This window comes from Aulostomus chinensis, chromosome 7, assembly GCF_037954235.1.
Source record: "Aulostomus chinensis isolate RoL2024-O1b breed Wild chromosome 7, RoL_Achi_v1.0, whole genome shotgun sequence".
NCBI lineage: Eukaryota > Metazoa > Chordata > Actinopteri > Syngnathiformes > Aulostomidae > Aulostomus > Aulostomus chinensis.
This window is the reverse complement of record NC_141326.1, coordinates 22,668,030-22,680,782: the sequence shown is the minus strand read 5'-3', so window position 1 is coordinate 22,680,782 and position 12,753 is coordinate 22,668,030.

Genomic DNA, 12,753 nt, shown 5'->3' with positions numbered 1-12,753 from the left:
AAATTAGGTGGTAAAAATTATCAGGAGGAGGTAGGTTGGTGTGTTGGTTGAGTGTGGACAAGTACTTGACTTCAAATCCTGTTTCTGTTGCCAGCAGCGAATAGAGACCGTTGTTGTGATGGACCCCGCAGCAGGAGATGGCTGTTCTTTTTCAGTTTTCAGAGTCAAAACACCTTAACAAATGTGCTTATGAGAGCTCAAACCATGATGTTTCCCTCACTCTGAGCAAGTGCATTTGTGCCTTATCACAAAATGTTCCCACATTGATTTGTGACTGGGGTGCAAAGGAAACAAATGTGTCATATCAGAGGATGGGAACAAACAACTATGTTTAGGTTGTAGAACCTGTTGGCGGAAGCTCAACTGGTACGTCCGGACAAAAACACTCACGTACAAAAACAAATAATGGCGCTTGTAGGTTTGTGGTGTAAGGATGACGTAATGAACAGTGATTCTTGTGTTTGCAGGCTATTTGTCTGGGCAGGATCAGTGCTTCTGTCTAATCCAGTATAAGTGACTGGCCTCTCCGGTCCGTATTGATTTTCGACTTAAGTAGAAGATAGATCCGTAGAAGAGAGATGGACTTAATATTGCTGGCTGCCAGTGAAAGACAGCCAAACATATTTAAACGCTAGTTCTAAACTGAGAGAGATTTCAGCTTGAAGAAGTGAGATGACAAAGTTTGAATCAATACCTTACACGTTTTCCCTCCATTTATCTCTTTGGCTAACGGTAGCGTATGACCGGTGTTTCAACTCGAGGTCAGGTGCTTCAAGAGGAAGTCTATGAAAACAGCAACAGCAACTTCTGTTAGGTTCTCACTTGGCTGAAAAAGAAAGAGAAGGCAAAGAAATAAAGCTGTAAGAGTTTGTGCTCCTTGGCAAAACAGCAATCAGCTCTATAAATAGTTCCCACAGACGGTCTTGGCCAATTATTTATGAATAATAATGGAATGACTTGCATGGAGACATGTCACAGTTCAAAACAACATCATCCATCTCTCCTTCCATCTCAGCTCCCATTGCCCAAGGGGAGGTGGTGGGAGTGGGGGTGAATGGAAAGAGGGTGATGGTGTTAGAAGTAAACAAAGCAATGCAGAACAGAAAAATCTGTCATTTTGAGCAATGTGTGAGGTGAATTCCTGCACGAGTAAAGCAAGCAGACACTTAACACATCAAAATGAAGGAGAGGCTCAAGGAATAACAAGAAATCAAATGTCTTCATCAAATAACATTTCAGGGTCAAGAGACGTTTTGAGGTGAAAGTATTTCTGCAACAAAGATGTATCTAATTTTTTCGGCTTCACACAGGAAAACAGGATACCTTCGCCTCTGAATGAAGGAGTTTTGCACAAATAAGACAGTATATCCATAATACTACAAGCAGCATGCAAATGATTTCGGCTTTACGTGATTGTAATGCAACATCAAGCTGTAGCAGTTTGTTATATTTCGTTAGAAGTGCTTGCTAAAAGATGCAATCAAATATTATGACCTGAGCTACCCGAGCATATCATATTTTGTGAATTGGACAAGCTGGGCCCATCATCAGACATTACTCAAATTCTATTAAATGTTATTATGACAGTGATGATGGGGGTAGATGGATTTACAGAGGTTGCTGTGCAGTATTTATAGAATACAGAGGAAAATCAATATTACATTTGTGACTCACTTGCAAGACGACGCAGTCCTCCGTATACTTGTCTGCTAAGTGTGTATTGAGCTCTGCTGAGATGAGTGATACAGCTCATTTATTCAGAAAGTATGCGACTCATGTTATAGAACACTTTGCATGATAGATTCAAGTAGCTGAGCTGCTCACAGAGAGAACCCTTACAAATGGCACCTATAGGAATAATAATCCCATGTGACGTAGACTCTCTGCCCATTACAAATAGAAGGTTTTAACTTCCCAATCAGGGAAGAATGAATGTGGCTCATAATCCCAAGAGGCCCCACCTTAATCCTAATTGTGATAACCAATGGTTGGCTGAATGATTTGCATAATATCTAAACTTCAAGTGTTGCTCAGAGAACGCAGGGATTATCTCCATGACTTTTTCCATCCCTGTTTTTACTCGCCCCTCATCCTTATGTCGGACCTGCATGTGGATTCTGTCTGAATCAGGGCAATGCCCCCCTGAATTCTCTTTGACTTTTTTGGGTCATGATGATAAGAGCAGACACAGAGCCTGTGTTCTTTAAGTAGGGTTTTAAAAAAAAAAAAAACCTTGCGTGACATTCAGACTTCCATTGAATGTGGTAAAAAGGTGCACCTGAACAATAACTGAGTTGTCCATCAAAGAAATAAAAAGAATACCATCTTAAACTGGCCCTATCTTCCACTGATCGGCACGGTTCTAGATGTAATACAGCACATATATTCAGCCCTCAGAAAATACTTTGGTGAGGATTCCAAACACGATTCAGAATAAAATGCTGGGATTGTAGATTTCTGTTAACCATGGATACACATCACACTATCTCTGGAGACATAGCATATCACATATTACGAGCAAAAACACAGCCGGATGGCACAAAATCCCTTGAAGAATCAATGATGTAGCTCAGCAAAGGTCTGGTTGGGATTAAGCTTCACTGTTTAGTATATTGGGTGGTGGTGCAGTGGTCAGCACTGTTGCCTCACAGCTAGAAGGTTCCGGGTTAAAGTCCTGGCTCCAGCATGGGATCTTTCTGTGTGAGTCTGCATGTTCTCCCTGTTCCTGTGTGGGTTCTCTCTGGTACTCCAGCTTCCTCCCACAGTCCAAAGACATCAAGAGGGGACGAGGCTGATTGATACTCTAAATTGACTGTAGGTGTGACTGTGAGTGTGAATGGTTGTCTGTCTCTATGTGTTGGCCCTGTGATGGACTGGTGACCTGTCAGGGTGAACCCTGCCTCAAGCCTGAAGGCTGCTGGGATAGACTCCAGACCCCCCATGACCCTTAACAGGATAAGTAGTAGAAAATGGATGGATGGATGGATGGATGTTTAGTAGATTGTGATAAAACTTTCCATTTGAAAATGGGAATCTCAGCAACAGCAGTCTCATGGTCACTGTCCAATTAGCTGAATGTAAGTTTTGGACACTGAAGTTATACCAATCACAAACTGCCTTTTTAATGTTTGTTGTTATTTTTTAGTGTGTATTTTTCATTCAATAATTTATTCATTCAATCAACATTTATTTAACCAACAATGAGAAAGCTCTGATTCACAATAATGTTGAGAATGCATCACCTAAATGTTGCAAAATCGAAATCAAGTAAAAAAAACAGTGTTTTTAAAATTACGACAATTACAAAAATACCCCAACAAAATTAAAATGCATTTATAAAATAACTGCATCAACAATTCCGTTGTATACAGTATACTGTCTTGTTTTATGTTGGTGAAACCCTGTTAGTTCCTGCTTTATCTTGAAACATTTTCCCTCCTGCATCCTTGTTAGCTGCACTTCCTGCGTGATGTACTTCCCTCCTTGTTAGCAATGAACACCTGTCTCGTTAATTAATCAGTCTCCATCAGTTCCAGCCCTGTTTCTTAATCAGCCCACAGCCTTGATGTTCAGCCACCTGTTTATTTTAGTGTCATTAGTTTAGTTTTGTCAAATCATCTGCCAGTTTAGTTCACGTCTTGTTTTTGCCTCCGTGCTTCACCTGCATACATCATTAAGTATTCTTCCAGTTTAGGTCCTACACCACAAGTGTGACTCTTCCTCCTATTGCAGACGTTGTCATCATATTATCCCTGTCTGCTCTTGTCAAGTGTTGGTAAGGAGACTATGTTTGGTTCAGAAACACTGAGCTTATCAACCAAAAAAAGTTATAAAGATATGACACAGCATTTAAATTTGGGTGAATGAAAACATCACACAAAAAAAAGGTGTGTCCTTGATTGACAGCGTGATACAAGGTTGGAATAACTGGATAATATTCTGACAATAAACCTCTCAAATAAAGCCTGTATTCACATGTTTTAGCCTGTGATGGAGGTCTCTGTTTGACTGCAAAAATAAAGAAGTGTCCAGGATTCAGAATTTTTTATATTTGAGAAAAGTTAAATAATTCAAAGCATGTTCCAGTTTATTACCTGTGCGTAAATAATAAAGGCTATATTACGGATCACCGTCTCTGGTATAGGTCTTTTTAAAAAGATGACAACAAACCTCAAAAGTCTTCTGAGAAACCTATTGTTCACAAAGTATACAATATAGTTTTGTGTAATTCTGGAAATAACTCTGAAACGTTGTCAGAATAAACTGCATTCGTACAACGTGACCATTTCTTCTGCCATAAAGTGGCACAGTGTTCGATGCAAGAATAGATGACAGCACCCCCTCTTTGCTGCCTACACTTAGTGTTTCATTGTACATGGAAAAATGTGCACCACCTGCTACAGTAGAGCAAGCCAGCAGCCTCTAAGCCAGGCCCAGACACACATCTCCTGGACTTCTGAGTGTGTGGGCAGAAAAAAATCGTATACACTTGGCAACAGCCGGAATGCTCCTTACATGTGTGTGAACTTCATTGCCTCCTTCTCCAGGCAGCTTCTATGTCTCAATCATCATCTAAAATAGAGGGAAAGTCTGGCCTCCCACCGGGAAACGCACCTGACGTAGCCCAAGATCACAGGTGCGAAGCGAGAGAGAGAGAGAGAGAGGGAGAGAGAAGGGGGACAGAAACAGGAGGGCACAATGATAGTAACAGAACATCAGTGCCACAATGTGTTCTCCTTTAAAAGATGGAGAATCTTTAAGAGATGAAAAAAAAAACAACATTATGAAACGACTAATGTGGGATTCAGTTGCATAAAAAGTCAAAGACAGAGGAGGCAAAAGCACAGTTGTTACGTGCTATCTGCAGTATGGACCAAATATGAAGAAAGAGTAGGAGTGAGTTTTCCACCCTCTTAAAAATGGCACCTTGTTGTAATGCAGACAGATGGCCTGATGTCATCCATCCTGACTTCTTTTTTTTTTTTGCTGTATTTTCTTCCAAATGTGCACCCCACCAACTCTGAGCCTCCATATTACCCTGGACTGACAGGACCCTGTTGCTTGCCATCTGCTTCCCATGTTTGGCACGAGAACATGCATTTCCTGTTTGAGATCTCTCCTGTTTGGGACACCAAAGATTAGTAATTCTGATACTCCAGTTACACAGACAGATCATTTATCCATTGCTTAAATCAGTTCGCATTCACATGTCTTTCAGCTATACATCCCTTCCTCATGGGTGAAACAAAAAAAACCTGTGTTGATAATTCAGATTGCAAGCAGTAACTTTAGTGTTTATTTGTTTCATATGGGAGACCCCCCCCCCCCCCCCCAAAAAAAAACAGTTTTATTTTATGCAAAATTGATTCTCAGTCTCTGGGAAGTGCAAAAAGTGTGTTTAAATCAAGACAGAGATTTGTTAGATGTTTGTTCTGCTAATGCTTTCCTGTGAATTTTTTACAGAGCCCAGTAGAAATCCAATCTCTACCGATCATCCAGGCAGCAAAAGAAATTACAGTCAATTTGTCAAGTGGAACCAAAATCTAATCTGTTTGTTTAATGATACGAGGCTCTTCCTACAGGGCCCACTAAACAGCCTGTTTATAAGTCCCTGTGCATTCATGGCTTATCACATCCAACATTTAAATACCCCAAGAATATATACATCAGTTTCCTAGCTGTCATTAATATGGTTGAAGTGTAAGATCATTACAGCTAGGCTATATAACACAAGAACTAATGCAGATATGAGTGAAGGTGTCCACTAACACTGTATGATTCTGATGCACTGATATCATAGACTACATAAACATGGATGCCATGAGAGCTCAGCAAAAGTGAAGGAAATCAGATCTTGATCGCCCCGGTGGTGGCTTGCAGGACGGATCATAAATCCTGATCCTCAATATTGGCTGATGGGACTTCGGCCTAAAAACACTAAATGCTGTCTTTGAATATTAATTGTGTTCATTTGAAAACGATTCATATTCAAACATTCATTTCTATACATGTCTGTAAAACTCTGCAGGCTTTACTTCGGGAATTGTACACACACAGTAGGAGGACATGTCGAACTAAGGCTCTGTAGTGGCTTTTTCAGCTTATTTTAGCTTATTTTAACTCAGTTTTGGAGAGTGAAGGAGGTTGTGGACAGTCTGTGGACAATCTGTATTTGTCAGCCATCACAGATTTGATATACTGGTGCTGGTAACCATCCATTTTCTATTTTTACTATGATGATGAATAAGTTTAAATACCTTGTGTCTTCTACCACGAGAGAGGACTGTATACTTACTGCAGACCTTTTGTCTACCTCAACTTTACATCGCCTCCCTCTCAGTTCAATTCACCCTGCCTGGGTTTCTGCCTGGATAAAATACAATCAATTCACATTCTGCAGAGATGAGTAAGAGCCTCTGAGCATCAGCATCCTCCATGCTGATAGAGGGACTAATTCACAGCAGAGGCAAACATTACTTAATTGGAAATGATCACTAAATAAATAAATGCCAAAGAAATATCTGACTAATAATCTTGGCTCTTCCGACTTTAGAATGAACAACTGCATGATTTCTTGTGACACTGCCGGCTAGAAGTATTTAATCACAGGATACAAACTGAACGCACACCCCAGGATGCACATATAACAACGCCGCATATGAGTCAGCGACGATGTCATCAGCAAGGTCGCATTGATATAGAATTAGTTTGCCAATCCACTATGACTCATCATGAAACACGGAAAAGAATAAATTGTGTAAACATAACTCACTTGCGTTGTGCACAGACCTGCATGCATACACCTAAATCCTGGTGGTGTTACAGTATGACAGTAAAGTGCTGACAGTGATGACCAGCCGTGTTACCTTGACTCTGTGCCAGACAATTAATGGCAACAGCCTGGTACGCCCACAGGCAGGGCCAACACCCCACTGCTGCCACCCACACAGACTGTGATACCGGACAGCAGTCGTCCCACTGACACATGGGAGTCTGGACCTGGTGTGTCTGATCCTCTACAACAACATAACCTGCTGTAATTCACTCATTTTAAAAATAGTTGAACAGATTATCTTTCATTCTAAAGCTATCAAGGTGCAGTTATTTGGTGCTGGATTGAACTTGTTCATATAACTGACATTTTCTTCCTGGATACTACGGAAAGAAAATGTCAGTTATATGAACAGGTTGGATTTTTTTTCCCGATTATTCACAAATGTGAGTCTTGACAATGTATTCAAGGTCTTATCCAGCTGTCGTCTTGGCGATCCACAAACACTTTAAGCTCAAACAATCAAATTATGACCACTATGAGCACAACCACCTAGCATATTCATATTTTATGCTCAAATGAGAGTGACTAGATTATTGAGTAAATGGCTAGAAAGTGAAGATGTGGATGATGCGCCTGACACTTTATTTTGCTGTTGTTGTAATATCATTGCTGTAATAGTTGTTAGCATCAGTCAGCATTAGCCTCAAGCTAAATGTATTTTGCTGGCACTTTCCGCATTCTGGAGTCCTGAGGAAGGGACGCAGGAAGGAAAAACATATTCATGAGCTGAAAGGCAAAAAAACACTTTTTGGGTGAAATATCGCTGTAACGTTTTTTTTGCGCAGGTTCTGCTGAGAGTTAACTGGTTAGAGGTGTGACTGATATCAAGGCTTTGCATTTACATTCGTTCAGTTCACACTTTGAGCAAGAGGAGACATTCATATATACACTTGCACTATGCTGCCAAGTGTATTGAGGTTGACGAGTTGTATGTTGTGTATATATATCAGGGCATGCGTGTTGACCTGTGAGGAGGGAGGAGCAGGGGTTCTGTAAGGATCCCCAGCTGGTGGAGCCGACACTGAGACAAAGGTGTTGATCTCTGTGCCTCACTAGCTGGAGGCAGGCCTTAATGAAGAGGTAGCAGCTGAGGAAGATCCTGCCTGTCAGAGCCAAGGCGGTGGCCCATTAGTGGTGGAATGCCGTCAAGAGAGGCTTCGCTGACAAGGTGTGACTAGGGACAGGCACAAGAAGACAGCTAGCATGGGCTAATTATCATCAGGTGCTTCCACAGAAAGTGGGAAGGAAGGGACATAGGCGCAGGCATCAGAAAGGAGGAGGAGAGAAGAGGCAGTTTGAGGAAGGGAAGGCTGGTGTCATGGCATCTGTGTCTGCAAGGAGTAATACCGCATCTCACCCCGCAGGCATTACAATTCATCTAAAACAGGACATTCAAGAGACAAAAAAAGTGGTTTATGGGCATGTGTGGAAATAAATGCGTACGTGTACAAGGATGAGTATCTCTGCTTTGTAGTGGGCCCTCTGTTGGTGTTCACAGACCCATCTATCTGAGGTTAATTCATCCATCCCCTAAAGACTACAACTTAGAGGAGGTACAAAAGAAAAAAAAACACAGGCAGTAATTGGTGCCAGCAACCACAAAGAGACAGTGTTCTAACTGCAAATCCTTCTTTGCATTCGTGTGTGGGCTCATCAGCACATGTACTGTACGTAATGTTCCTGCTGAGAGCATCTTCTCCCTCTGCTGCAAACTGTGCACACGATACATCAGCGTCTCACACACACACGCACACAACTAACCCAAATGCCCAACACAGAAAACAATCCTTTACCTTTACCTGGTGGAAACGAGCACTCTGACTCTCTTGCCATCCCAGGTTGTCAAGTACTGACAAATGGTCAGAGCCCTCGATGTACAAGACGGCATTTGCACCTGTTATGTTAGGGTTGCAATGGACTTTCAGCTCGAAAGTCAAACCATTCAAGCCAATAGGAGATGCTACAATCTGGCTGGCACAAACAAGATCTTGACAAAAGACAAAAGTGCATATTTGAGCCCAAACTCTTTTTGTGCCAAAACCAAAGCAAACCTGAATATTATGTCCAGATACACTGTAAAATACAACAATAAAAAACAGCTATTTAAAAATGCTTTGGCAAAGTGTTTTAGTCACAGTTGTTGTGTACATTTTCCACTTAAAGTTGCAGGTGAGAAAAGCATAGTTGCTGCCTGGAATCTGGCACCCTCACACATCCTTCTACTAAAGTGTTTGGTACTTGGTTCTCACAAGCTGTGTCGAAACATCGGAAACAGTTAAAAATTCTTAATTGACCGTGTGCTTGACAAGTTTTCTTTCATGCAGTATTCAGTTTTTGACACGTCCCCATCTTCTTCCACCCACCTTCATTTTCTCACCTATAAATCAAAAGCTACATGCATCTCAACCTAACCAAAATGTTGGCATCGTAGTTAGCTGGATGCTATTGTAGCTTCCCTTATTGTAGCTTATTGTCAGGGTGAGAAATCAGTACATTTTTTGGCATTCTTCAAACTTTGGTCAATTTCCTCTTCCCCAGCACTGGAGTAACCTGACATGGACAAATTACTTGAATGAAATAGTAACTGCAGCTCCATAATGACTTACTACTCTGTGACAATAGCATAAAATGGCAGTAAATGTCATTGTGCTCCATTAAGAAGTCATGTCTTTGTTGCAGTGGCCTTCAGAGCCTAATGGTCTTTGTAGTCCTTGGCAGGTCATTTCTTCAGTGAGGGGAATTCCCTCTCTCTCCCCCATGGCCCTTGGGCACAGGGATAAGGCATGGTATTAATAGACATTGAGTCAAAAATCCAATGGGGTTGACTGGATTAGGCCAAAGACAGCATGGCAGACTCAGCTCTTAATAACCCAAACACATCTGCAAACACACAGATACACAGCCTCCGGGGAAGAAATGCCATTTGCACAAAAAGGCATGAAAAATAATCAATTTAAGCATTTAAGAATAATTAAGATTCAGCTGACCTATTTAGCCTCAAGTGGAAAAGATGTCCACTAGCTGCTGAGGGAGAATTTTTTTTAGCCAACACTGAACTCTCAGGGGAAGCACCATGACCAGTTAAAATGAGACGACTGACACCAAACCCTCTGATGGCTGAGTGCTTGAAGGAGGGACTATAAATATGTGCATCTGTGTTTCTCTGAAGAGTATGTGTGGTTGTCCTCTACGTGCTTCCACAACGATTCAGCCTTCCACTGTACTCACACCTCCCCATGGGTGAGTGTGGGGTCCCCTATGTTCTCCCTTGCGTTCCCACGCCTTCATTATGCTCTTTGACATGGCTAACGTAAACAGATGTTACGCCGTGACAGGAAGTGGACAACTTCTGAGGGGCTGATGGAAAAGAAGTTGTTCCTCTCAGTGACTGAGAACAGCAAGGAGGTCACAGTAGAGCAGGAAACTGCAAAGAATGTGTCCAAGACCAACATGTACAGTATGTGTGTGTAGGGGAGTGTTGGACATTGAAGAGGCGGCATGGATAATCCCTAACCTCGTGGTCAGGGTTAAGCAGCTGACTTCACCTGGTTCTGCTTTATGGCTCTCACCTTACTGACCCCCAATATCAGCTAGACCGTAAATCACAAGCAGACTACAGAGCTCATATCTCACTGAAGCAAGAGGAAGTGAGTGACTGAGTGTGAGGGAATGCTAAAATAACAGCATTTGAGTGATAACTGCAGGACCATGACAAAGAACGACATAAAGAATATGTAAATTTTGCTTGTCAGACATGTCTGTTCAGTATTCAAAACACAGAAAATTATTGATATCATTAGTGTGAAAAGGTTAATTTTGCCTATTGAAACTCTCTCATACCCCTTCCATTAAAGCAAAGACAGTAATAGTCCTCGGCTGGTAGTTGTTCTGATTCAGAGCTGCAAACCTGTTTGCTTTTCCACCTGCTAGACTGCTGTGTGTCTTATGCATTTTCTTCTTTCCCACCACTGCAGGAGCAACAGCATCAATAATAGTGGACAACACCATCTCTCTCCAAGTGTTGTTCCTGGCTTTGATAGTTCACCTGGGCATGACGGGTTGGCTGTTGCTCAGGAGTTGGAGTGGGGCGTCAAATATTCCTGGCACCTCGCATCGCAGCCTCCGGCAACAGTGTATGTGTGCGTGAATGTGGAATACAACATTTTGAGGTTTAACTAGAGATGAAAATAACAGTAGAGCATTTACTAGGTACTTTTGATGCTGCTTGTTGTAATTTCATATTTTCATAATGAAGCTTTGCTTTTTTTCTTCATCTTTGGATTAGAGGTTTTTCCTGGCTGGGAGATGGCGATTTGGCAGTCAAAAGACAAAGAACTGGTTCAAGAAAAGGCACTGGCTTTGAATCAACCCTGAAAATGCCTTGTTGGACAATTTTTTTTAATGAATTCTATACAAATTGCAAACAAATTGGTGTTTTATAAACAGCTGTAGCAAGATAAGAGACAGTAATATAGTAGAGTAAATACCAGGCCCAAACAGAACTGTTTTAGCATTAAGACCTGCATGGGGAAAGAAAGGTTACATTTCCCTGAAGACTGATCCCACGTTTCCACATGTGGGCATCTGGTGTTATTAATTTTATACGATATATGGAGTGGGCCACCACAAGGTGACGGAGGCTATTGTCTGGTCCTGGACACATGCATGTGTGGAATATCAGCTTGGATTGCTTCACATATTGCTGCAGAGAAAACAAAACACCCTGTCATTTAGTTCACTTGCACTGTATCTTGTTCGCTTCCACAGTTGATCCAAAATCACTGGCAAAAGTTCAAGATTTTCACACAATCTGTATTAATATCAGCCCATAAATACACAGAAGGAGGAGCTTCATGAACAAATCGCAGATCACAGGGCTTTGAAATGAGTGGACTTGAGGAAAGGAGGGAATGTGGAAACCACGCTGTATTTTATCTTTAGCTGCTGCTGATCAATATTTAAGAGTGGATTCTCCCTCTTTCTTCTTCTTGTACTTTATCCGGGTACTTTCATCTCTTATCTAAGCAGAGATCAAAAGGGACACTGGGACTGAGGCCAGAGCAGATCGCCTTCTAATTAATACAAAATATACTTTACCCCTGGACTGCTCCTTTCACGCATGCAATGACATTCACTGTGGTGTTTCATGGTTGAGATAAGATATTAGAGAATTAGCCACATACTCAAGGAGGACATCATCATCATCTATATATTCTGGTTCATATCAACAAGCCTGCGACAGGTCACTTCAAATAAAGGTGGTGACAACAGACTGCCACAACTTATGAAGCAGACACTTTATTAGCTCTGTGCTGAGCAATCTAGAGCAAATCACAGTGGCACCAAATGGAAGTGCAGGATGCCTGCTGCAGGGAGGAGATAAAAGTCTGTGTGCTGGGTCCACTGGGTTTCCATCCCTCCATCGCACAATTGCCTGCTGATGTTTAGCATGCAAAGCGTGGATTTGAAATGAGATGGCCTCTGACGGCACATCTGCATCTCCTGTATCTGAAGAATCCGGGCCAGAGAGGGTGCTCTTCACCGATGCACCACACACACTGTGCCAAAGAGGTTGTGAACATGCAATGAGTGTGACAGGCACACTTGAGACAAGCACATACATGTACGCAACATACCCACAGACGTCTGAAGGTATTCAGAGTGAAAGGGAAGAAAAACTGAAGCTAGTGAATATCAGACAGTGGAGACCGGGGACAGGGAGAAAAAGCTGGATTAAATATTAATGGGAATGAAATATTAACATCATTCTTCTATTTAACTCTGAAGTTTGGGGATTGCAGTGTTTTTGCAGCAGCGTGTTCAATACTCGTCAAACTGTGAACAGTCATAATTTAAATAATGTTCGGTTTGGTCTTCTCATACATGTGTCCAGTTTTCCAAGCTCGTCAGGATGTCAG